At 41.9% G+C, this 26,700-nt stretch overlaps 1 protein-coding gene and 2 pseudogenes across 1 annotated transcript in view; 2 read left to right on the forward strand and 1 right to left on the reverse strand.

Annotated features, from left to right (window-relative positions):
- LOC113199906 (eukaryotic translation initiation factor 1-like) overlaps nt 1–21,500 on the reverse strand; it is a 72,909-nt pseudogene extending 51,409 nt beyond the window's left edge.
- Nucleotides 1–26,700, forward strand: part of Col23a1 (collagen type XXIII alpha 1 chain) — a 350,791-nt gene that overhangs the window by 83,249 nt on the left and 240,842 nt on the right. The window lies entirely within an intron of this gene.
- Nucleotides 21,528–22,884, forward strand: LOC113199923 (acyl-coenzyme A synthetase ACSM3, mitochondrial pseudogene; annotated as a pseudogene).

Raw genomic sequence — 26,700 nt, forward strand, 5'->3', positions numbered from 1 at the left:
AAATGCCCTGAAGGTAATTTTATACAATATTTTTAGTGTGGCTGCATTTTGTTTTATTCAGGGCTTTACTTGGTACCAAACTGGAATGTGTTTCCTAAGGCAAGATGTTTTTATTTTTTTATCTTTTTTCAATATGCTACTTGGCAGTATCCATACAAAAGATAGTGTCTAAGTTACAAAGCATATTATCGTAATGGACACCTAAAAATCCATTTCCCAAAATAAGAACTGGAGCACAAATGAAAGCTTGCTTCTCTCTCCCTTGACTTAGCCCATTCTTCTACCTGCCCCACCTTAGGGAATCATTATCCTGAATTTTATCTTGTATTAGTTTTCTGTTACTGTAACAAATACCTGAAACAATCAACATATAAATAGAAAAGGTTTATTTTGGCTCACAGTCTCGGAGGTTTCAGTCCATGGTTGGTTGGCTCCCTTGGTAGGGAGCACAAGGCAGAGCAAAACTGACCACCTCATGGTCAGGAAGTGAAAGAGAGTGAGGAAGAAGGATGGGCGGGTGTCCCACTACCCCCTTCAGGGGAAGCCTTGAAGACCTCCTACTAGGTCTTTACTTACAGTTACTTAAATCTTTCACCATCTCCTAATAAGGTCCAGATCCTTGACCCCATGGACCTGTGGGGGACATTCTAAATTCAAACTATAGTAACCTCTCTTCAATCCCCCATTCTTTTGAACTTTTTATTAGGGAATAATTTCAAATTCATAGATGGGGTTGCAAAGATAAGAGTACAGAGAAAACCCACGTACCCTTTACCTGGACTCATCCATCGTTAACACTTTGTCCTATTATTTGGATCTTTTGATCTCATTCTCTTCTCTCTCTCTCTCCCTCTCCCTCTCCCTGTCCCCTCTTCCTCTGCTCACCTACACAGGCACCCAGACCCATGCCCACATGTTCTTATTCACATAAACACATAATTTTATGAGAATAATTTGAGGCTATCATTTTGTGTGCAGCCTCTCACCCCTAATCGCTTCAGCGAAACACTAGAAATATTCCCTGACACAGCCACATGCTGCTATTGACTTCAATAAATTGGTTCAACAGTGTTGTCTGTAGCCTGTTTTCCATAGGATTCACTGATGTTTCCTTAGCATCGTTCAGTCTGGAGCATTTCCAAAGATTTACTTTGCCTTTTACAGTATTGACATTTAAAATCAATCTCTCTCTCTCTGACTGAGAGTCATGTTCGTGATGCTCATCCATGTAGCATGTAGTGGTAATTCACTTAGTGTTGGATCTTATTCTTATTTGTTTATTTGTCCCATTGATATCTCTTCTACTTCTATGTGCATGTGCTCTGTGATTTGGTTGCACATTAGCATATTCTTAGTCTGTGTTGTTTTGCTATAACACATTATCACTGACTAGGCAATTTTTAAGGAAAAAAATTTATTTCTTATAGTCTGGAGGCCTAGAAATCCCAGACCAAGGCCTTCTTTCTGTGTATAACATGGCAAAAGACATCACATGGCAAGAGATGGTGAGAACAAGAGGAAGCATGCTTGCTAACTTAAGTCTCTTCCTTAGCTTATAAGAACACTGAGCTCCTATGGGCACCCCACCATCATGACCTCATCAAACGCTGATTACCACCCAAAGGCCCCACCTCCAAATGCCATCAATATATGAATTTGGGAGTTGGCTTTCCAGCCCTCGAACTTTGGGGGATGCGTTCATGTTGCTGGACATGGGGTACTAACAGCTTTTTGTTACTGTAAACAGTGCATTTCTGTACATGTCTGTTGGTGCATGTGCAAAGTTTCTTCAGGGTTTATTCCCAGAAGAGACATTGCTAGGTTTTAACTTCATGAATGTTCAACATTTCAAGATGATTCCAAATGTTTTCCAAAGTGAAGCACTAAATTTAAAGTACTAAATTTAAATTTAAATGAATAAGACTTCCTACTCCTCCACATCCTCACCAGCACTTAGTATTGATGAGCTTTTGTGTTGTTTTGTTTTTCTCTTTGGGTGCTGGGGATTGAACCCAGGGCCTCGCACATGCTAAGCATGCTCTCTACCACTGACTTACAGACCCTTCTTTTGTGGACAGTCTAGTGTGTAAGTAGTATGTGAATCATTGTCTTGTTACGGTTTAAATTAGCTTTTCTCTGATTATTAGTGACATTGAGCATCTTTTATGTGTTTAGAGCATATGTGAATCGTATCCTGTGAAACAGTAGTGATAATAATGATGATAATACTGCCTCATGTTTACTACTTAGTGCAAGAAACTAGTTTATGCAACACATCCTTTAATCATAAGAACAGCTTTCGGAGATAGTGCAATTATCATCTTCTTTACTCTTTTTGCATTTTTCATCTCTCTGTCTTTTTCTTGTGGGCTTATTTAAAATTTTTCTATTTTAACCGCCTCCCCACCCCAAGCTCTTACACAAGAGAAGAGGTAGAATGGTTGTTTCCTTGCTGCTGGGCAGAATTGGAAGTCCAATGACTTCCCCTAACATCTGAGCAGGGCTTCATGTTAGTGCTGCCTGGGTGGGAGTTCTGGCTTCCTGACTGGTCTCCAACAGTGCCCCAGGTGGGCCTCAATAACTGGCCTGCTTGGATGAACATGTCATCTCCCTACTTGACCTTCTCTGATGCCACCCCAAGCAGGGGGTTTTGGGGACATTGGTGTGGCCACCTAAGGCAGAAGTCTAGACTCTCTGCCTTTGATGTTGGACATTGAGAGTGAGATCATCATATTTTTTTCCTATTATTTTTGGCTGGAGTCGAGTCTTTATTGCCTGTCTTCTTTTGTGCCAGGATGCCTGTCCCTGTCCTTTGGCTAAAGCAACAGGCTTACGATGGGGCTTTATTATTTGTTTATTTGTCCCATTGGTATTTCCAGGCTGCTGGTTTTCTCAGCTCCAAGTAAAAAGAAAACCCAGAGGACTTACCACTGTGAGGTCCCTATCTCGTCTGCCTTCTTCCCTCCACTATAACAGCCTTTGAATGTTTTATAGATGCTTCCAACTTACGATGGTTCAACTTATAACTTTTTGACTTTGCAGTGGTGCAAAGTGATTTGCATTCAACGGAAACAATAATTTATTTTTCTTTACCCAGGCTAGCCATATGTGGGACACTGTGTCCTCACTTGATGCCAAACAGCAGCAGTGGACTGCAGTTCCGTCAGTCATGTGATTTATCACAGGGAAATAACTAATGCTCTATCTACAGTGTACTGTGGTGGTAGTGTTTTCTTTTTTAATAGTGTGTTTTCACACGCCATCAGGTCTACAAAAGGCCTATCTATGTGTATATATGAGATATTCAACATTTTATTATAAAATAAGCTTTGTGCTAGAAGATTTTGGGTTAGGGTTAGGGTTAGGATTAGTCACTGGACTTCCAATTCTACCCAGCAGCAAGGAAACAACCATTCCACCTCTTCCCTGAGCATGTTTAAGGTAGGCATGTTTGGTAAGTTAAGTGTATTGAATGCATTTGTGCTTATTATATTTTAAACTTACAAACGATAACTTTATCAGGATGCAACCCCATAGTAAGTCGAGGGTGATTGTATATATGATTATTTTATATATAATGCCCAGGATTCTCACTTGTGCTTAGAGAGAGAAATAGGGAAACGTATATTTACTCCTTGCATCTAAAAGCAGAATCCTTGTTGACTTTAGAGTTCTTTATGTATTCTGAATACTAATTTTTAGTCAAAGAGACATGCTAAATCTATTAAAAACAATATTTCCCAGTTGGTTGCTCCTTGAACCCAGAGGTGCTTAACTATTGAGCCACATCATCAGCCCTTTTATTTATTTATTTTTTAAATTTTGAGACAGGGTCTCACTGAGTTGCCTGGGGGCCTCACTAAATTGCTAAAACTAGCCTCAAACTTTTAATCCTCCTGCCTTGACCTCCCTAGTCGCTAGGACTACAGGTATGTGCCCCTGTACCTGGCTCATTAAAAACACTTTTAATTATATTTTTGACATATTTTCTTGATTTTAATGTAGTTTCCACTTATCTATATTTTCTTTCTTTTTTTAATTCATTTTTAAGGCTAGTGCTCTTTGTTTCTTATTAAGAAATAATTCTTTCTTCCCAAATTTAGAAAGATAATCCCCATAATTTCTTATAACAAATGTGATGTTTTTCCTTCCTTCTTGCATTTAAATTCTTTTTTTCTTTTCTTTTTTTTTTTTTTTTTTGGTACCAGGAATTAAACTCAGGGGCACTCAATCACTGAGCCACATCTCCAGACCTGTTTTGTGTTTTATTTAGATACAGAGTCTCACTGAGTTGCTTAGCACCTCACTGTTGCTGAGGCTGGCTTTGAACTTGCAATCCTCCTACCTCAGCCTCCCTAGCCATTGGGATATAGGCGTGTGCCACGGCACCTGGCCATTTAAATTCTTAATCCACCTGGGATTGATTTTGGTGTATGTTATAGGTCAAGGTTCCAATTTCATAGTTTTAAATAGCCTCACTGAAGAATTATTGATATTTTTAAAGTGCATAATTTAATAAATTTTTTCACATACATGTATATACCTTTGCAATCATAACCATAACAGAAAATAAATATATGCATCACCCCCCAAATTTCCCCATCCCTCTGTAATTTTTCCTCAGTGTACCTTTCTGCCCTTCCTCTATCCATGGGCCACCACTGATTAGCTTTCTGTTGCTAGACATTATTATGGGTTTCCTAGATTTTTGTATAACTCTAATCACACAGCTCATGATATTTTCGCCTTGGTCTGCTTTCTGTCATTCAGCATGCTTGATTTGAGTTTCATTTATGTTGTAGCATGTTTCCATAATTTGTTCTTTTTATTGCTGAGTACTATTCCACTACTTGTCACTAACACGATTTCTTTATCCACTCACTTGTTGATGGACATTTGGGTTGCGTCTAATTTGAGAGTATTACATTTGAGCTGCTATGAACATTCATGTACCAGTCTTTGTATAAACCTTCATAAAAACCTTTGTGTAAATCTTTGTATAAGCCTTTATTTCCATTAGGTGTAAATATTGTGGGGTGTAACAGTTGATCATGTGATAGGTATTTATTAACTTTTTAAGGAACTGTCAAATCATTTTCTAAAGTGTCACTCTTCTACCAGCACTTGCTTCACATCTTTGCCAACACTTGGTATGGTCAGCCTTTTTAATATTAGCCATTCTAACAAGCATCTCATTGTGAGTTTAGTTTCACTTCCCTCATGACAAATGATATTGAGCATCTTTTTAGTGTGCTTATTATAATTATGATTTTTGCTCAAAGTCAGTATTTACTTTTATGGTCCTCTCTTTTTAAATCCATCATTTTAAAAGGGCCTATTATGCATTGTGGATTGTTTTAGTTTGAAAACTGTGTCTTTCAGATCTGCGAAGTTTTCTTGAATTATTGTGAGGTTTACTTAATAACATATCTGTTGTAATAAGTATGGAAATATATTCAAAGTTCAGAATATGTTTCAACTTCTTTTGGTTTGCATAAAGTTAATATTTGCTTTGGATTTGTATTTGCTTCATTTGTCTGTGTATATACATCCATTTGCTAATTCTTCCCACACTGTCATCCCATGACATTCCCTTTTTGTCTTACTCACAAGACATGTGTGAGTCTCATGCTTCCTCCACATCCTCCAGCAGTTTTCTCAAGTTAAATAGAGGTATGGTGGTGAAGGGCATGGCAGTGACGTGGCATAGTATACCTGACCTGTTAGTAGCACTGTTCTAACCTGGACTGGTTTCCCTTTATACTCTGTATTATTATCCTGGCATATTTCATCTTTACGTTGGAGAGTTCCTTATCTTTTGCTGTGTGTTACATTTCCTGCATTCTGGATCCCATGTCTTTTTCTTTCCCAGCCTGCTCTTTCCTTTTGGTGGAAAACAACCTTAATAAAAAGGAAATAGAATTTTCAACATCTCTCATGTCTGAAAATATCATTTAACTCAAACATTTCATTGATAATTTGGCTGGGTATAGAATTCTAGGTTAGAAAGCATATTTCTTCAGATTTTTGAATGCATCACTCCATTGTCCTCTTGGCTTCCGATGCTGTTGAGAGGTTTAAAACTTTTATTGTCTTCTCCTTTCTATCCAGCATTCTAGAGGGATCTATTATGCATGGTGGATTGTTTTAGTTTGAAAACTCATGTCTTTCAGTTCTGGGAAGTTTTCTCAAATTATTTTTTAGGTTTACTTCCTCCTTCCCTTTTCTCTCTCTTCCTATAACTCATACCATTTGAATGTGAAACTGTCCTCTGGTTTTCTCATATTTACTCATATTTATTGTTATATTTTCGATTTATTTTTTTCTATTTTCTGGAACGTCACCTTAACTGTTATTTTCTGATCCTTTTATTGTTCACTTCTGCTATTGTTTTTAATTTTAAAGAGTTTTTTTAAGATTATGTTTTCAACCTAGAGCATATTTTGATTTAAACAAAAGTTATAAAGATAGTACAAGAGAGTTCCCGTATACCTACTGTTGTCCCTGTTATTAGCATCCCATTGTCCCATTGTCCCAGTTATTAGCATCATGCATTAGGATGGTATATCTTAAACAGTCCATGAACCAAAATGGGAGAACTTTTCCTCCAGGTCAGATTTGCTTTTCCTTCAGCTGATGCCCATGGGGAGCCACTGTCCTGGAACTACATCCTCCTTTCCTGAGAATCTTGACCCAATGAGTCTGGAAAGTCTTGCCCAACGTTTTCTTTGCCATTGACCCAACAGTGTGTCCTGATAGCCGACTTCTATTGCTACTTGCTCTTAGGACACTTGGCTCCTCTGGTTCTTCACTGCTCACAGTATATACATACGTTCATGAGCTAAGAATAGCCCGTGATTTCATTTTTTACTTAGCAGGTGGGACTCTTAGAGCATTTACTTCTTTTAACAGCAGTACTGCCCCCCAAAGAGTCCTACCTGTCCAGACGGCCATCATGCCAGAAGCAGAGTTCTGAGATGGTATTTTTAACTCCTCACCCAGGAAACCAAAAGGAATTCTAGGAGCTTAGGGCTATGGGTTTCAATAGAACAGGGATCCTCTCGAAGCAGCCCGAGGCCTTGAAAATTAGATCTCAGGCTCCAGTGTTCCAGAAAATCATTAGTCACTGTTTTCTCTCTCTCAAGATTCTACATGAGGAATTTCTTTCAGAATTTAGTGCCAGGAAGAGCCTTGTCTTTGCCAGAGGGATTGGCCAGCTTCCTCTGCTTATGGCAAGAGCATTATAATACATCTTATTTCCCTTTTTGCCCAAACTGCCAGGAAGCATTGGTCAAAACCGACGCCAAATCTTACCAACACTTTTAGTATTTAGGATTGGCTTCCTCCCCTGCTATATACAATATGTCATGATTTCTACTTTGTATATATAGATTAACAGCATATCTACCTTTACATCTCTTTAATGGAAAGAGGCAAATTATAAGTAAATTAAGTTAAAGCTTACACGTATTTTACATTTATATTTCCTTCCCTTGTTTTCTTAAAATATCCGAAGGAGTAATCTGAAATACTTATGCAAATTTATCTGGCTACAACTTTGAAACTTCATGCCCAAGGCATGACTAAGCGAGGGCAACTTCCAGAAGAACAGGAAGGCATTTCTGCCTCTGTCCTCCTCTCTTGTGGGCAGCTGTCTCACAACTGTTGTGAACTGGGATTCTCCACGTACCTCCTCCTGCCTTCCTCCTTAGTCTGGGGGCAGAGTGAATTATGTCAGGGCTTTACCCTGTTTAAGATCTAACCTCAGATACACTGAAACATTTCCCCCAGACAGTTGTGAGAGTCTTAACAACATTCTGTTCCCAGCTGGAGAAAAGGAACAGTGGTAATTTTCATTCCCAGGTTACAGATGGCAGCACTGAGGTGCCCTTGATAAACTCATTCAGTGAGTTCTGCCTTCTGGCCTTTCCCATCCATTCCTGGTTATTGATTAATGCCCTTGAGCAAAAGAGTGAAATCAGGTGCTTAAAAACACAGACTTTGGAGCTAGACTTCCTGGTTCACGTCTCTTTACCTCAGAACCACTGTATGCTTAACTACTTTGTCACCTTCAGCAAAGTACTTAACCTCTCTGTCTCAGCTTTCTTATCTGTAAAATACAAAAAGTAGTAGTATCTACCACCCACAGTTGTTACAAGGACTAAAATATTAAATATGGGAAAATGCTTAGAATATATAGAAAGCATTCATAAATGTTGGCCATTATTATTACTTCTTTAAAAAAATTAATATAATTCTTACTATTGCTGTAGGGTTTACAGTGGACAAGTGACTTTTGTAACCTCACGATTGTCACATTACGGGGACCCTTTCATCTTCTACTCAACATCTGCGGGCCTTTTTGGCAGCCTGCTGCTCTCTTGACCTCTCTGGTCCTCCTTTTCCTTCCCAGTTTTCTTGATCAGCTTCATTCACCCCATTCTCCCTCATAATCTGACAATTCCAGCCAGATGTGGTGGTGCACTCCCACAGTCTTCAGCTACTCGAGAGGCTGAGGTGGGAAGATTGTAATTCCAAGGCCAGCCTGGGCAACTTAGCAAGACCCTGTTTCAAAAAAAAAATTTTTTTTTAGAATGGCCAAGATGTGGTTCAGTGGTTAAGTGCCCCTGGGTTCAATCCCCTGTACAAAAAGAAAAAAAATCTATATGTTAATGAGGTGGGGCTTTGGTAGGTAATTAGTGTTAGATGAAGTTATGAGCAGTGGGGCCCATGAGGGCATTGGTTTTATAAGAAGAGAGAGACTGGAGCTACCACATTTGCTGTCTCACCATGTGAGACCCTGCACCATATTATGGTGCAGCAAGAAGACCTTCACCAGATGCCCCCCGACCCCGTGTTCTTGTATTTCCCAGCCTCTGAAACCATGAGCCAAGCTCCTATTCTTTATAAATTACCTAGTCTCATGCATTTTGTTATAGCAGCAAAAAATAAACTAAGACACCTGATAATGGTCGGGGCCTAGAGAGCCTATAACCCAAGAAATAGCCTCATGTCTGGGGACAGGCTGATAACTGACAACTGCCTATTTGGGAGATGGATTGCTGGGTTCCTGGGAAATTTTCAGAACACAGATGGGAGAGCCAGGAAGAGACTCTGAGGATACTTGGAACATCTCTGGTGACTTCATATTTGTGAAACTGAACACTGATTGTGGGCATATCACTGAAGGCTCAGTATCCTCACCAACTATCTCCAGTTTTACTGGGACCCAGAGACAAAGGTGCATGTGAGTGAATAGGTGGAGGAAAACTTTGTTACTCCTGGTCCAGCTTGATGTTAAGGATCTTCCAAAGCCCTGCTCAGATAGGAAACAGTGACTGACAGAGAAGTTCTGTGTACTGGATACATGGAAAGGCATTAAGCATGTACCAGGGAGGAGAGCACTCTTGTTCAAAGAACTACGGCGCATCCAATCACCATGTGCAGTGATTGTGCCTCTCACCCTAAGCTTTTGATGAGAAGGTGAACTGAATTTTGTCACCAAGGCCTGGCACCTTGCCCTCTTTGGAGTGGAGACACACTATTCTCCCAACATGTCACTTTCATGGCATGTAACTTACTACTGCTGAGCCAGCACCTTGCATACCTCCTGTATTAATCTGTTTTCCATTGTTGTAACAACATATCTGAGGCTGGGTAACTTTATAAGTTTATAAAGAAAAGAAGTTTAAGGTAGGTGCAATGGTGCATGCCTGTAATCCCAGCAGCTCAGGAAGCTAAGGCAGGAGAATCCTGTGTTCAGAGCAACACTTAGCAACTTGCAAGGCCCAAAGCAACTCAGTGAGACCCCCATCTCTAAATAAAATATTTTAAAAAATGGCTGGAGATGTGGCTCAGTGGTTAAGCACCCCTGGGTTCAATCCCCAGTACAAAAAAGAGGAGAGGTTTAGTGAGCTCACAGTTTGGCTGAGCATTCAAACAGCATGGCTCTGGCTCTGGTTGGAGTGTGTATGAGAGGGAGAGATCACATGGTAAGACAAGAAGCTACAGAGGGGCCAGCATTTCATTTTTATAAAAACTTCTTCGAGAACTAACCAGGGTCCCAGAAAACTAAATTCCTTTCAGAGGGCAGTGACCCAATGACCTAATCACTTTGCATTAAGCCCCACTGCTCAAAGGTCCCACCATCTCATAATACCACCACACTGGGGGCCAGGCTCCAACACACAAACCCCTGGGGCACACATTCAAACCATATCCGAACCCTTGCACATTTTCACCTCTACCAGGAAAGACTATATGGTGTCTGGCTTGGTCAGCCCTCCATGCATATCTACTGAATCAAAGCCGAATGTGTCCTTCTAGGTAACTGAAAGTTAATTTTATTGAAGAATGTTTTAAGATTTTCATAGCCTCCCCCCATATAATTGAGACACCCTGGGGTATTTCAAGACTAGAACTGATCTGCACTCTCATACACCTTTTACCCTTTCCCCTCTGTGGTTTCTCTAATACTTGAATTAGAAACAGACTGAATCGCCAAAATAAACCCTCATGTTCCATACGCAGGAAAGAGGGATTTAAGTTGGACTTCCTTAGTACTGGCAGCTACATTCACACTAGGGGCTCTTACCTAATAAAAAATCCCTTCTGGGATTTGTGAAAGAAATAGGTTTGGGGTTGGCAGTGACTCGTGGCCTAGTGTGATTACATATGTTGCTTTTTGCTGTTGGGGTTGATTTCCTCTAAAACATACCCCGCCAAAGAGTATCAGTGGTGCCCAGTCTACCAGCCAAGGGAAGATGTTCTCTCAGAGTCAGGCGGCTGTGCTTTGGAAAGACCTGTGATTTTTCAAATGCAGCCACTTTGACTACCAGTGTCAGATCCACCTGCCACTTCTGGCCTGCCTAGGTCTGGATGGGCCAGTGAGAAAGTTCTTTCTTGAACTCTCCTCTTTGGAGCCCTAGAAGTGTAGAGTCTGCCCAAAGGACTGGGCTCTGGAAGTTACTCATGTAAAGATGTGTTGGGTCGGGGATGTGGCTTAGTGGTAGAGCCTTTGCCTAGCACACAGAAGGCTCTGGGTTCCATCCCTAGCACCTATACATGAACAAAAAAAGGAAAAGAAAAGACACATTAATGTTATTGTAAGGGTGGTTTACAGGATGGGGCCAGTGACTAACTGAGGAAACTCTATGAGGCTGGGTGGCCCATGCAGACAGGGAGCATGCAGCACTGTAGGTAGGAATTCTTACCTTGATGGCTTCTTTGCCTTGAATCTTCTCCAAAGTATTTTTTCCTTAGCAAGCAAAGTTAGAAGGCTGGCAAATTCCCTCCCTTCTCAGGCTAGGAGGTATGGTTTAACTATGGACCGGTAAGGAATGGTTTATGGCACGGGGAAGGTATTTCTGAATCTCTTGGGTTCACAGATCCTCAGGAGTTATGAAGTAAGGGCCTCTGGAGAGTATCTTCTCTCACAATGAGGATTAGAGCTTTCATTTGGTACCTGACCCTGTGCAGTGCCCAGAAGACAGGAATCCCCAGTAAGACAGAGTCTCACTCTGAAAGAATTTCTATTTCAAGGGTAAAGACCTATACATGCACCAATAGTTAAAGGTTAACCAAATAAACAAATGAGAAGCTTATTAAGTGCAATTTAATCCTTTCCACACCCCGTGAGGTAAGCACTATTATTATCCCTATTTAACAGATGAGAAAACAGGAGCAAAGAAAAGTTTAGTGACTTCACCAAGGTCACAGGATGATAAACGTTGGAGCTGGAATTTTCTTGCAGATAGCCTGGCTCCAGGGTCTGTATTTTTAATTAACCTCCAAGTCAAAGACCTCTCGAGAGCTCCTGAAGGAAGATGGGGTCTCTGAGAGAATAAGTACCCTACTCTGGATATTTCATACACCCGGGATGTGACCTCAGCCTTCTGGAGAAATAGCAGTTTATTCCCGGGATGGACCAGCTTGAACTGTGTGATTGGGTAAAAGGAGAGAAGAAAGCCAGGAAGAAGTGCAAAACTCCCTGTGTCTATCCATGACCTCCCCACCCCATCCCTACTGGCTCCCTCCTGGTGTCCCATTCTTCTGGGTATCTCCCTCTCCCTTCCACCAGGCCATCTCACCAGCAAAAGAGAGGAAGAGAATGAGCTATCTAAATAACTTTTCCCAAAAGAGCTATAGGGGTGATTTCTTTTTTAAGTTAAGCTCCTTGAAGTATAATTTATATACAGTAAAACTCATTCTTCTTAGCTGTCCCATTCTATAAACTTTTATGTACATTTTAAAAATTGTGGTAAAATACACACCGCATAAAGTTTACCATCCAAATGATATTTAAGTGAACAGTTCGGTGGTATTAAATACACTCACAATGTTGTAAAACCATCACTACCACCCTCCTGCAGTACCTCATATAAGTAGAATAATACACGATTTGTCCTTTCTGTGTGTGGCATGTCACTCAGCACATTGTCTTTGGTTCCCCTGTGTTGTAGCACATGTCAGAATCCTTCCTTTTTGAGGCTGAACAACATTCCATTTTATGAATAGAACATAATTTGTTATCCATTCATCCGTGAATGGAGATTTGGATTGTTTCCACCTCTTTTTGGCTATTGTGAATAAGTTGTATGAACTTTAATGTGCAAGTTCCTGCTTTCATTTGCTTGGGATGTATATATATTCCAAGGATTGGAATTGCTGAGTCACATGACAAAGTCACGGTTAACTTTCTGAGGCTGCTCCATCCATACTGTTTTCCAAAATGGCTACATTGTTATGCATTCCCACCAACATTCTGGCTTCTCCATACCCTGGCCCTCACTTGTCACTTTGTTTTTTGATCACAGCCATCCTAACGTTTATGAAGTGGTACCTCCTTATGGTTGGTTCTGTGAGTTTGATAAACATACCCATCAAATAGCCATGGAGGTGATATTTTAGGAGGAAACCAATCTACACAGATGTACTGTTTTGAAAGCTAACTTGTTCTTGGGTTTCAAGGAAGAGATTTCAAGAGAGAAGGTGAGTCATGAGGTAGCTATACCTTCCCAGAATCAGGTATCTGAGACCTGAAGCTGGACAATGGTGCAAGGAATGGATTAGAGGCCAAAGTCATGGGAGCCTGTGTCCTTGGGACCTTGTCTAGACAAGTAGACCCAGATGAAGGTGACAGGAGCCAGGGATCAGAAACCAGCAGTTTGGTAGTAGCTATCCATGACTTCTCAAGTGTTTTAAAAAATTGTCTGGTTGTCCAGGCACCATGGCATGTGCCTGTAATCCAGTGGCTCGTGAGGCTGAGGCAGGAGCGTGGTGAGTTCAAAGCCAGCTTCAGCAGAAGCAAGGCGCTAAGCTACTCAGTGAGACCTTGTCTCTAAATAAAATACAAAATAGGGCTGGGGATGTGGGTCAGTGGTTGAGTGCCCCTGAGTTCAATCCCTGGTACCCCCCACCCTGAGCCAAAACAAAATAATTGGTTGAAGTTTATAATGGTTTCACTGGTTAAGAATTCCCTTAGCCTTCTGGAGAAATAGCAGTGGGGACTCAGGTGACTGAGGACAGTCTGGAACCTGGCCTGTTCTGTCTGAGGTAGGCTTACTTACTTTAGCTTGCTTTGAAGATCAAGCTAATAGCCATCCCCCATAAACCCATCCTCCAGCTTCAGCAATTATCAATGTACTGATATGGGTTCATCTAACTCTCACCTTTTCTTTCCTTTTTTCTTTTCTTTTCTTTTCTTTCTTTTTTTTTTTTTTTTTTGTCCAGAGTATTCCAAAGCAAATCCCAGTGTGTCTGTCAATCAGCTTTTTAACTTCTGTAACAAAATATCCAGGAAAAGCAATTAAAAAAAAAAAAAAAAGGTTTATTTGGGCTCCGTTTTGGAAGTTTTAGTCAACAGTCAGTTGACCCTGTTGCTTTTGGATCTATGGCAAGGCAGCACCTCAGAAAGCAAAAAAGAGAAAGAGACCAACATTCCCTGATCTCTTTCAAGGGCATGCCCTCAATGGTCTAAACCCTCCCACTGTGTCCCAACTCTTAAAGTTCCCAGCACTTCCCAACACCAAGCTGGAGATCAAGCTTCAACATCTGGGACTTTGAAAACATTCCAGACCCAAACTGTAGCATCTGGAGACCTGACATGTCACTTGCAAATATTTTATTCTGTATCTCTCACTGATTACAAGTTTTTCCTCTTGCATAATTGTAGTGTCATTGTCACACCTAATATGAATATGAATATAATATAATTTCTGTCCAAAGTCAGATTTCTTCATATGTCCCCCAAGTACATCGTCTCAACATAACATTACCCAGACACCCTCTGGTCATGTCCTGAAAACTGTCCTATGTCCTCTAGTCTGAGGGGCCCATAATTCCTTCTGGGGTATAATAGCTATAAGCACCTATAGTGGGAGAGTGGCCTCTCCCTGCCACCATGGGACATGGGGTGAGCTGATATACCCAGTGGCCGGCAACAGGTGAAGCTGCATCAGGGAGGGGCCAGGAGGGAAGAGGAACAGTAGTCAAGGTGTCATGCAGTGCCGTGGTCAGGAGCACAGACTTTGGAGTAGGATAGCCCTGTGCAGGTCCTAGCTCTGGACCTCAATGGTTGTGCAAGTTTGAGCAGACTCCATGAGCCTCCATTTCTTCAGCCATAAACTAAGGATATATAAGAGTACCCACTTCACATTAAACCCTGCTCCTAAATGCACTACCTTATTGTTAAGTACTCAGTGTCATCAACGTGGTCATTCATCATCATAATCATACTGAGGTGGTGACTGTTATCCTGATGAAGATCCTGAGTGCCTTATCTCCTGGCTGTCCCCTGGGCCTGGCATGGCCTGGGGAAACCTAGATTATAAGGAAACCCAATTATATGGAAAGTGGTCCCTCTTAGAATACCAATATTGTTTTGATGCCAAAGTGTGATGCCCAAACCCAGAAATTCTGGCACTCTCTGTGCCTTGCAAAACTCTGGGACCTCTATGTCCTTGTGGGGGATACCTTTTTACAATGTCATTGCTGATAAGGGAAGGCACCAAAGAGTTCCTTCAAAGGGCCCTGTCAGCTTCTTTCCCAGCTAATTCTGTTCAAACCCAAGTATATGACTTGGGTTTGATAAAAATATCAGGCCAAAGGTGTTATTCCCAAATATTAATTGAAATCATTATTTTGATTTCTCTAGGGACACAGAAAGGGAGGAGATTGTTTGTCACTAGAATAGTCTGCTACCCAAATGGGAAACATTTTAGGGGAGCTCACCCAGATATTCCCCCAGGCTGGTATGGGGAATGCTAAAGGAAGGAGCACTTTCCAAGCAAATGACACCAGAGGTGAGAAAATCCACAGCACTTGGGTAATAAAGAAATGACAAGTAGGCTGTGTAAGAAAAACACTATTGTATTGAGCCTGAAGGTCAGTCCTTCTGCAGCAGACTTGTAATCCAGGGAAACAGGGCTACACTGAGTTCTCCTGACCTCCCCAGGCATCTTGGCAACTCATTGCTTCTTCTGGCCAAATCCTGATATCTTCCCATCTCACATATCAATCTTCTAAACAGGACTCGGAAAGAACTTTCACCTCTAATGCCCGAATGGGTTCAAAGGAGTCTATCAGGATGGCCCCAGGCATGATCAAGCAAGACCCCCCAGCCCTGGCCTCTTCCCCAGCCTGCTTCCCTCATGGGTTGGAATCTCATGTCCTCCCTACACCAGCTCCATCTGTATGCTCAGCTCTGTCCAGGCCCCTGAGACCTCCCTCAGCAGAAATGAGAAGCCTGGGAGTCTAAACTTGGAATAACTGGCACCTGCCTTCTGGTCTTTAGTTCCCCCTCAGTCTTGATGTTCTCCTCTGTGAAATGGACATGATCATTTCTACCTCAAAGGACCTTCACAAGCATCTGAGTAGCACACTGCACCTTTTAGAATCAACATCCAAACTAATTCCAGCCTGCATAACAAATGACTGTGTGCTATACTTCAAAACGTTTTTTTTCTTCTCATTCTGAGACTTTTCTTGAGGGGGGGGGAGGGCAGGAGGGACACTGTTGTAAACATATGTGTTGTCACTTGAAGAGAGTTCAAGCTGGTTTGCATTTCTAAGATGAACCTTCAAATGTCTTGCAAGGTCTTTGCTTCCTGATTAGGCAACATGCGCAGCAATTAGCCACTTCTCCTTTGGGGCCAAACTGTCTAGAAGACCTACTGGCGCCTAATAAGGAGGCATGAAAGACACTCTTTGGGGGACAATTCTACTTAATGTTGTCTGCTTTTCATTTAAACAAGTCATTTGTTTTTATGCAAAATGGATTGCTGGGTTACTTCAGTGACTCAGTACCCTGCATAAATAGGAGCAAAACCAGAAGATTCTGCTCACAGGCATCCCTGGTTTGAGAAAGGGAAAACCTATGCCCACCCTGCCACTCTGCCTCTGTTGTAGGATGAATTGATGCCTTTTCCCCCAAGCCCCAGTTGCTATCACTCCTGCTCAGGGATTTGTGAGCCTCAAGAGAGCTAATGGCTTGGTTGTTTTCTAAATCCTCAGGATGCCTACAAAACAGTTTCTTCCAGGAAATGAAAACAAAAAGACTTAAAATTAAGGTCAACAGCCACGCTCCCTCAGCCTTTTATGGCTCTTTGCTGTTAAGAAGATGCAGTTCCAGCCACTGTGGCTTCTAGAACCCAAACAACAACCCTGTGAGGGAGGTAGAATGAATATTCTGAACACCCCACCCTAAGGATGGGCAAAGTGAGGCTGAGGGGGGTGGAGTGACACAGGCAGAAAGTAATAACACTGGAATTGGAATCCTTACTTTCTGACACCCTGGACTCCAATCCTGGTTCTCTCACTTTACATTTGGGAGCTTGGAGAAGTCAACAAAGTCCTTTGAGCCTTAGTTTTCTCATCTGTATAACAGAGGAGTTAGGAATGCCTGAATGTAAGGGAAGATGAGATGAAATGGGACGTGAATCTCCAGGGTGGTGAGCATGGAACAGAGGGGTCAAGAACTTCTGCCTCTATTCACACTAAAGCAGTCCTGACTGGCATTGCGGACTGGCGCACACCGCGCATGCGCAGCTCATGGTTCCAGTCATGAGTCTGAAAAGCGAGCAAGGCGAGCAAGGCGGAATCAGTTGCAACCTCTAGGAATATGTATAGGGTATTGTCACGATTGTATCCGCGGAAAAAGGGTTTTGCCAGTATAAATAATGTTACTCAAACAGATGCCTTTAAATTTATCCAAAGAGAATTTATCATGGGGGTTAGAACTCTCTGCCTCAGCCCCTGACTTCTGGGGATGGAGAGGCGCTGGAGATTAAATTTAGTCACCAGTGGCCAGTCATCTTATCAATCATGCCAATACAATGAAACCTCAGCAAAAACTGTAAATGATGAGGTTTGGGTGACCTGCTAAATCCTCAGGGAGGGTGGGAGGGTGATGAGTTTAACTCCATGGGGACAGGTTCCTCTACTGAAGATCCTTATGTGTCTCTTCATCTGGCTGTCCATGTGTATCTTTTATAATAAAATATGATTGTCAGTATTGAAAAGGGAGATTACCCAGGTGTGCCTGACCTAATCTCATGAGTCCTATCAACATGAATCTAGAATGAGAAAGAGATGAAATCAGAGAGATTTACAGAGTGAGAGCCTTTACAGGAGGCCAAGTGGCCAGGAACTGTGGACAGCCTCCAGGAGCTAAGAAGAGTTCCTGGCCATTAACTAATAAGAACAGGAAGGCCTCTTTCTTTCAACCACAAGGACTTAAATTCTGCCAACAGCTATGTGAGCTTGTAAAAGCCCCCCTGAGTCCGTAAAAGGAACATATTGTGCCACCACCATGATACAACCTTGTGAGACCCTGAACAGAAGATGCAGAGTTTTGACCTAAAGTTTTAAGCTTCTGGGACTGGGGTGAAACCCAGGAGTAGAGTGCTTGCCTAGTGTGTGCAAGGCCCTGGTTTCCATCCCCAGAATCACTAAATAAATACATAAATAAGAAAGAGAGAGAGAGAGAGAGAGAGAGAGAGAGAGAGAGAAGTTTTAAGCTGCCAAATTAGAGGTAATTTGTTATACATCAGTAGTAATCAAATACAAAGACAAGGTCAATACAGGGTGACTGTGTGTTATTGACAGCTCCCAACAATTATCCCAGAACTAATGGTTCAAACAACAAACATTTATCATTTTGTGGTTTCTGAGAGTCAAACATGCAGGCAGGGCTTAATTGGATGTCTCTGCCTCAAATTCTTTCACCTAGATGTCCTCATGGCTTATTCCTTCTCTTCATTTAGGTTTCTGCTCCAGTGGCATCTCCTCCAAGGAAACTGGCAGGTCATGCTAGCATTTGTCACTCTGTCTCCCTTGTAGCCACTTAAAATTTCTTTACTTGTTAGGGTTATGTTGTGTCCCCCACAAAATACATATGGGAAGCCTTAACTTCCTGCTGCATAGAAAGGTGTTCTTATTGGAAATAGACTCTTTCTAGATATAATCAATTAAGATTAATTCTCACTGGATTAGGGTGGATCCTAACCCGGTGATTGGTGTTCACATAAGATGAGGGAATTTAGACACAGAGGCATACCCAGGGAAAATGCCATGTGATGACTCAGGAAGAAATGAAATTGGTGAGTGTACAAGTCAAGGATTGCTGGCAACCACCAGAAGCTAAGAGAGAGGTAAGCAAGAATACCTTGATGTTAGTCGTTTCCTCTAGAATAGTGAAATAAACTTCTGCTGTTTTAAGCCACAAGATTCGTGGGGTTTTGTTATAGCAGCCACAGGGAACTAATACATGTTTATTACTATCTTCTCTCTCTCTCTCTCTCTCTCATTCTCTAACATGATTTATGGTTTATAATCTACACTCCCCCATTGAAATGCAAGTTTCTTGAGAACAACTGGCTTCTTTATTGGTTTGTTTGCACTGGAATCTCCTGTACCTAAATCAGTGCTGGGAACCGGACTTACTAAAAATGTAATATGTGAATTGATAAATATTTACTTATTTATCAATTTGTGCATGTGGTACTAGGATGGAATCCAGCTAGACAAACACTCTACCACTGAACTATATCCCCAACCTTGATTAATATTTATTTAGTAAAATCATGTCCATAATATAATTACTCTGCAGTAAGCCACATTCCCCTGCAGTTAGAAGGATTAAGAAAGAAGTAGGACAGGTTGACTATTTCAATATGAATTTTTATTTTTACTTTATTTTATTTTCTGCAGTGCTGATGATCAGACTCAGGGTTTGATGCTGCTTGTCAAGCAATCTACCACTGAGCTACAACCCCATCCCTAAATTTTTTATTTTTACATCTCAGAAGATGCCAAGATTTCAGGAAGGAGGGAAGCATTGAACTTCAATAAAATAATTATTTAGTTATTAATATGATAAAGGAATGGAACATTTAGATTTATATTATGTAGCCTACTACCGTATTATCATAACATATTTGTGAACGCCATTTTACTGGATGCCTGTTTTGGGAACAAGTTCTAGTTTCACTGAAAACAAGGAAAGAAGAACTAGGCAGGGGAACCCTTAAAGTTAATTATGAAAGAAATTGAGTCAAGATTCTGGCTCTCTGGGGCTCCTTTGAGACCCTGATTAAAGCTCAGGGCACAGACAGAAGTGCCTATTCATGCAAAATCTCATGTGTTTTGAGAATTTCCTGCAGCCAGGTTAAGAGCTCTTGTTCTAAAGAATTTTTTCAAAGTAAGTTCATTTTCCTGACTGAGAATGACCTCAAGCCTCTTACTGAACTCTGCTTTCCTTTTGCAAGGGGTAAGATGGGGGCTGTGTGTAAGACACTAGTGCTGAGCACTGTTTCATGAGGTTGCGGGGGAATAAAAATAGTTAGATCTTATTAAGAGAAATGAACTCATTTGAATGCAAAACTAATAATCTGATATGATTGTGGAGCATCTTTATCCCAAGGTTCTCAAAGTGCTTGGTTTTTTGTTTGTTTGTTTTGGGTACTCAGCTTTGAGCCCAGGGGGTGCATAACCACTGAGCCACATTCCTGCCCCCTCTTTTTCAATTTTTAATTTTGAGACAGGGTCTCACTAAGTTGCTGAGGCTGGCTTTAAACTCATGATTCTCCTGCCTTAACCTCCTGAGTTACTGGGAATACAGGTATGCACCACTATAGTTGCTTGTTTTTAAGCAACCATAAACAAACCCCAGAGGGATGCTGGAGATCTGTGTAAGAGCCCTGAGAGTCCTGCTCAATGAGTTTTCATGGAATACCAGGTATCATTAATTAGCCCATAGACTGATCAGAGATGACTGACATAAGAAGAGTAATGGTACTGGCTTTGGGATCTGACTGGACTTCCCACCTCTCTCATTGACAACCTGGGTGACCTTGGGCACATTGCATAACCAGCCTAAGCCTCAGTTTTTCTGACTATAAAATGGAAATAATAATCCCTTTAAAGTATATCTTGATCTGTTTTCTGCTTCTACAACAGAATACCACAGACTGAGTAAATGATAAGCAATAGAAGTTGTATTTGGCTTGTGATTCTAGAGACAAGGAAGTCCAAGAGCATGGTGCCAGTATGTGGAGAGGCCATTTCATGACGTATCACAACATACTGGAAGGGCCAGCACACATGGCAAAGAGGAAAATCAGGCTGACCACATCCTTTTAATGAGGAACCCACTTCTGCAATAACTAATCCTGTGATAACAGAATTAATCCATTTAGGGGGCACAGCCCTCCTCACCTACTCACCACTTAAAGGTCCCACCTCTCAACACCATTGTATTCAGGATTAAGTTTCCAACACATGAATTTTGGGCTGGGGACATGTTCAAGCCATAGCTGGCAGTGTTGTGGAAATTAGGAATAATGCATAATGAGCACTTGGCACAGAATCACTCCGTGAATGGTAGCTATTATTGCTGCTGCCATTGTTAATATTATTAAAATTGACAATGCCTTACATTTTGTAATGTATAACCCATATCTGGCTATGCATCAGATGTATCTGAGAAGCAGTGAAGACAAATTCCCAGGCTCCACCCAAGACCTACTGAATCACACTTTCTTGGAATAGGGCCCAAGTGTGCCTGGCGTCTGCAGTTTGAAGCTTCAGACCCACCTTGCTCCCTTGTCCACCCTGATCTGGGTCCCTGGAGACTTACCATGGTTGGGTCTCATTTGACCTTCCTGAAGATCACGGTGGATGAGCCACGTCCCTCATGCAAAATGATGTCCCTCAAGCTCCTTTCACATTGCTTCTGCATGCAGCTCTCTCTCTCTCTCTCTCTCTCTCTCTCTCTCTCTCTCTCTCCAGGGACAGAGAACTCTTCCCTCCAACAGCCCCCCCTTTGTCTTTGAGATTATTTTTAAATGCCCCCAGGATTTTATTTTAATCGGGTATGGTAAGATGACAGATGTGGGGCACTCTTGGCCCTCCCAGGCACACTGTGCCAGGATTCTGAATCTTTCTCTCACTTTCCTTTTTAATAAAATTCCTGCTCACTTGCTTACCTCAGCAGCATTCATGGTGTTCATTCTTTGACTTGGATGAACATGAACCTGATCCCAACTCCTGCTGGGACAGTTCTTATCCCAGGAACCACTCAGCTGACCCAGAAAGACCTCCTCTACACACTACAGTCTTCAAAAGCAAAGTGCATTATTACCAATGACACGGTGGCCCAGCAATGGATGGTATCTAAATGTGAAAATGTCCACTCCAAGCTAATTGTGTCTCTAAACTCCAGAGAGGGTTGGGAACACCTCAAGGAGATGATGAAACATGCCAGTGACAGCCACACCTGTGTGAAGACAAAACACCCTGAGATGATGGGCATTTACTTTACCAGTGCAAGAACTGGACCTCCTAAATTGATCATACACACCCACCGCAGTTTTGGTTTAGGATTATCTATAAATGGAAGATTCTGCCTGGATTTGACACCCTCGGATATGATGTGGTATACCTTAGACACAAGCTGGGTAAAATCTGCATGGAATAGTTTTGCTTCTCCAAGGATCCAAGGAACATGCATATCTGCACACCATTTGCCCATTTTGGGTCAATTTCCACTCTCCAAGTTTCTCATCACTATTTTCTGTTCAGCACCAACTGAATACCAAATGCTTATACAGAATGATACATGCAGCTATAAATTCAAAGCTTGAAGCAGTGCATGAGTGCTAGGGTGCTGGTCATTCCAGAAATGATGGAACAATGGAGAAATAGGACCAGCCTGGATATCTATGAAGGATACAGACAGAAACAGTGCTAATCTGTGGAAATTTAAGAGAATGAAAAAATAAGCCTGGGAAAACCTTCTCCCGCTTTTGATGTTAAGATTTTAGATGAAAACAGCAATATTCTGCCTCCGGAACAAGGAGATATTGGAATCCAAGTTCTTCTACCTAACTGACCATTTTGCCTTTACTCATTATGTAGATAATTCCTCAAAAATAGCTTCAACTCTACAAGGCAACTTCTATGTCACAGGTGACAAAGGGTGTAGGGAGAAAGATGGCTATTTCTGGTTTGTTGCAAGATCAGATGACATCATATTATCCTCTGTTTACTGGATTGGGCCATTTGAGGTAGAAAGTGCCTCGAAGGAGGACGCTTCCTTTCAGAGTCAGCTGTTGTCAGCAGCCCTGATGTAAGGGCTGTTATTGTTTTGAACCCTGATTACAAGTCACATGATCAAGAAACTGAAAAGTGAGATTATGGAGCATGTAAAAATAAAAGAAACAAACTATAAAACCTTACAAATATCCCAGAAAGGTAGAATTTATTCAAGAGCTGCCAAAGACAGATAGTAGGAAGATAAAAAGATATGAACTAAGGAAGAAATTTAAATTCATTTCAATTCATTCCATTCTCAAAGTCCATATAAAACAAACATGGTATCTATAAATCTGTAGAAACCAAAAAGTTTAGGAAGAGGTGTTTTTTTTTTAATGTGGCAGTATCCTTATAAAATGTTGATTTTAAATATTTTGTAATTATGACATCAGAGGCTGAATTTTGAAATAAAATATTCAATGGGGGGGGAAGGATGACAGATGTGGAGAAAACCACCTCAAAAGAAAAGCTGGGCCACATGTGGAAGCACCAGGGGGGGTCAAGAGAGGAAGACATGGCAGAGAGCAAGGGCCAGAGCTTTCTTGGTGGTTTTCCTGGGAAGGAAGGGGCAGGGCAGGGAAGGCAAGCTGAGCAAGTTTAGGATTGCACAGTTAAGTAATTCTTGCAGGTTTTGGGCTACAGATTTGTCCCTAGTTGTTTGGTGCCTATCTTTGTAGTGATTTAGGGCAGGAGAACTATTGATTTGGAGTGTTAAGAGTTAGATAAACTTATTGGTTGGGACATGGGATTTGGATTGGTTGGGTTGCATACAAAAGGCATGTTTGAAGGCAAGCCATTTGCTGCCTTTAGAAATCAGCCAGACCTAGGACCACAATCTCTCCCTGGCCACCAAGGCCCAAGGTGTTGAATAGGTGACGGCTCAACTTTGGGGCTTCTGAAGGCTCCCAGCAATCACTGCAGATTTCAGACAGGCTTTTCCCAGAATGACTTTCAGAGTGGGGCCCCGGAGGCTGGCTCTGTGGGACAGGAGGCATCCAAATCCAAATGTAGAAAGCCACTGTTTTCTAGAGTCCAGATGCTTCTGGGCAAGCAGCTCTCCAGGAACCCTGGATTTATTTCTGAGTTTCCAGTCAAGCAAGATGCTTGGGTACCAAAAGCCAGGCATTTTCCCCAATGGCCTTATCTTTGATTCACATTCTGGTTTCCATCCACCTTTCTGTCTCACAGTCTGTCTGTTTTCTGTCTTTCCCTTTGGCCTGTTAAGGAGCTCAGATTTGTACCTTCTGCATCTTTGTATCCTGATCTGCTGCTCAGTATTGGCTGCTTGCTGTGGCTTCTGGATTCTGCTGTGGACTTCAGCTCTGGGTGGGGAATTGGACATCTTTACAACCTTGGCACACTACTTGCTTCACAGAGTTCTGGACCATTCTAGGAAGTCCTTAGAGCAAGGAAGACAGTTCTAATTTGTGGGCTGGGCTTGCAGAAGTCTGTAATCATAGGAGCCCAGGCTGCTCAGTTGATGGGTACTGTGTTTGCTTGAAGATACTGGCTCCTGGCTAATAGGACACAAGGTCAGGGAATGTGAAGCCAGATGAAATGAAGACCTCATGGTAACCTCACCAGAGGAGGAAGGTGCAAACCCTAGATGGTCAGCTCAAAGCAAGCTACAGGCCTAAGGAGGACCCTTGAGGAAGGGCTGAACCAGATGTTGATCAACCAGGACTTTCCATTAACTTATGAGTTTGATCTACAGCTGCTCTGTGTTTGTCTGGCAGATGTCTGCATGCCCTGGATGTGGAGAGAATGAAGTACTTGGAATTTAAACGGACTGATTTAGTTGGCTGTAGTGATCACTTGCACTGTTAGATAAATGGGGTGGAAACGTTTAAAAATGAATGGACCATATTATGATCATTAGAATAAAAGACGAGTGAGAAGAGATGCCTAAGAAAAATAAAAATAAAACCATGTTAGCATGATGAAATTTCCCTTTAGGCCTCTGCACAGTGGGCTGCTTAGATGAATCACTGGAGATGTTTCTGCAGCCCATCCCTGCATGGCCATTAGGATTCTCAGGGAGGAGCGCCCCATCTCCTTCCCAAGACTGATTCTGGTTATCACCAGCTGCAAGCAGCTTGCCTGGGAGATGGTCAGCTTGATGGTTCTGCTGACAGGGCAGGGGCTTTCTGAAGAAAGGAGCAGATGGCAGAACTACCCTAGGCTCTGTCAGTAATACTGACAGATATAAGGCCAGGTCTCAGCTGCCTGCCTTGCACTGGGCTCACCCAACGGTGCGTGGCTGGGGACGTTCCCTAGGGCCACGGGTGAGATGCCCGTCTCCTCCTTTTCATCTCACACTTATTCCTGGAACTGATACACTTTCAGAATTTGGGTTGAACACATATGTATTATAGTCCTTTGTACAATGTGGTAGGGCTTATAAAAACAACACAGTTGGCTGTTCATATCTGCAGGGTCCTAATGTGCAGGTTCAACCAACCACAGATTGAAAATATTTAGAGAAAAAATTGCATCCATATGAAACATGTACAGACTTTTTTCTTGGTATTTTTCACAAAGACAATACAGTGTAACATCCATTCACATAGCACTTACATTGTATTAGGTATTATAACTAATTCAGAGATTATCTAACATATACAGGAGGGTATGTGTAGGTTATATGCAAATACTAGGCCATTTTACATAAAGGATTTGAGCATTCTTAGATTTTGGTCTCTGAGAGGGGTCCTGGAATCAATCCCACAGATGGCAAGGGACAACTGTATCTCAGAGTGAAGATAAGAATGCTGTTCAGGCAAACTAGGCTGGAACCAAGGAAGGTTGGGTAGGAGATGATCAGAGGGAGCTTATTCATTGGGCAATGTCCCACAGGTAATAAGGTCCTTTCTAATTATGTTTAAAGTTGGGAACTTATCCACCCCTAGGCATATGCCAAAAGAATTGAAAGTAAAAACTGAAATAGATTTTTGTACATATTCATAACAGCATTATTCACAAGAGCCAAAAGTTGGAAGTCACACAAGTGTCCATCAACAGATGAATGCATAAACGAATTATGGTCTATGCATGCAAGCAAAATATTATTCAGAAGGTCACACAATGGCATGGCGCTATGGGCCCAGCTACTCAGGAAGCTGAGGTAGGAGAATCACTTAAGCCTAGAGGTTTGAAGCCAGCCTGAGCAACATAATGAGATCCCATCTCAAAGAGGGGGGAAAAAATAAGGAAAGAAATTCTGACATATGCTATTACACGGATGAACCTTGAGGCCATTTTACTAAGTAAACAAACCAGTCAAAAATGACAAATACTATATGGTTCTATTTATATGAAGTGCCTAGAATAGTCAAATTGATTGGGACAGAAGGAATGATGGTTTCCAGGGTCTGTGGGAGTTAGTGTTTAATGGGGACAGTACCAGCTTGGGAAGTTCAAACAGTTCTGGAAGTGGGTACTGGTGACGGTGACACACAGTGTGAGTGTACTTAATACCATTGAATAAGCTGATTAAAAATCATTAAGATAGGGTTGGGGGAGTCGCTCAATGTTTGAACACTTTGCCTAGCATGCATGAGGCTCTGGGGTCTATCCGTAGCAATGCAAAAACTAAAAGTGACTAAGATGATCAATGTCATGTATAATTTACCATAATAATTTTTTAATTTTAAGAAGTTGAGAATTTATAAATTAAACATAGGGCACACAATGGAGAGGAACCACAGACTTCAGGACCTCAGATAGAACTCTTGTCTCTGAGCCACCTCACAAGCACAGGGTCTTGTGTCTGCCTAGCCCCCGGGATGCTGGGAAGATCTGGGAGGATGAACAGGCTCTGTGCCTCGCTGCCTGCAGGCACATCCCAAGCCCACACTCCTGTGGTCCAGGCTCCAGAGTTAAGGGGCAGGGAAACCTAGGTTTGAGCAAGGTGTGGGCTGATTTAGGATTGTGTGCAAATACTGTGTTTTGCGGGTAGTCTCAAGAGGCAGCTCCCTCTTGAGATACAGTGAAAATTAAATAATGTTCCTGCAGGTGGTGCCTGGCCCTGGGGAAGACCCTTCAGGAAGTGTGGGCTGAAGTTATGGTTGATATTCTTTCATTCACCATCATCCCGGTTCCTCTTCA

The sequence above is a fragment of the Urocitellus parryii genome, chromosome 1 (genome assembly GCF_045843805.1).
Source record: "Urocitellus parryii isolate mUroPar1 chromosome 1, mUroPar1.hap1, whole genome shotgun sequence".
NCBI lineage: Eukaryota > Metazoa > Chordata > Mammalia > Rodentia > Sciuridae > Urocitellus > Urocitellus parryii.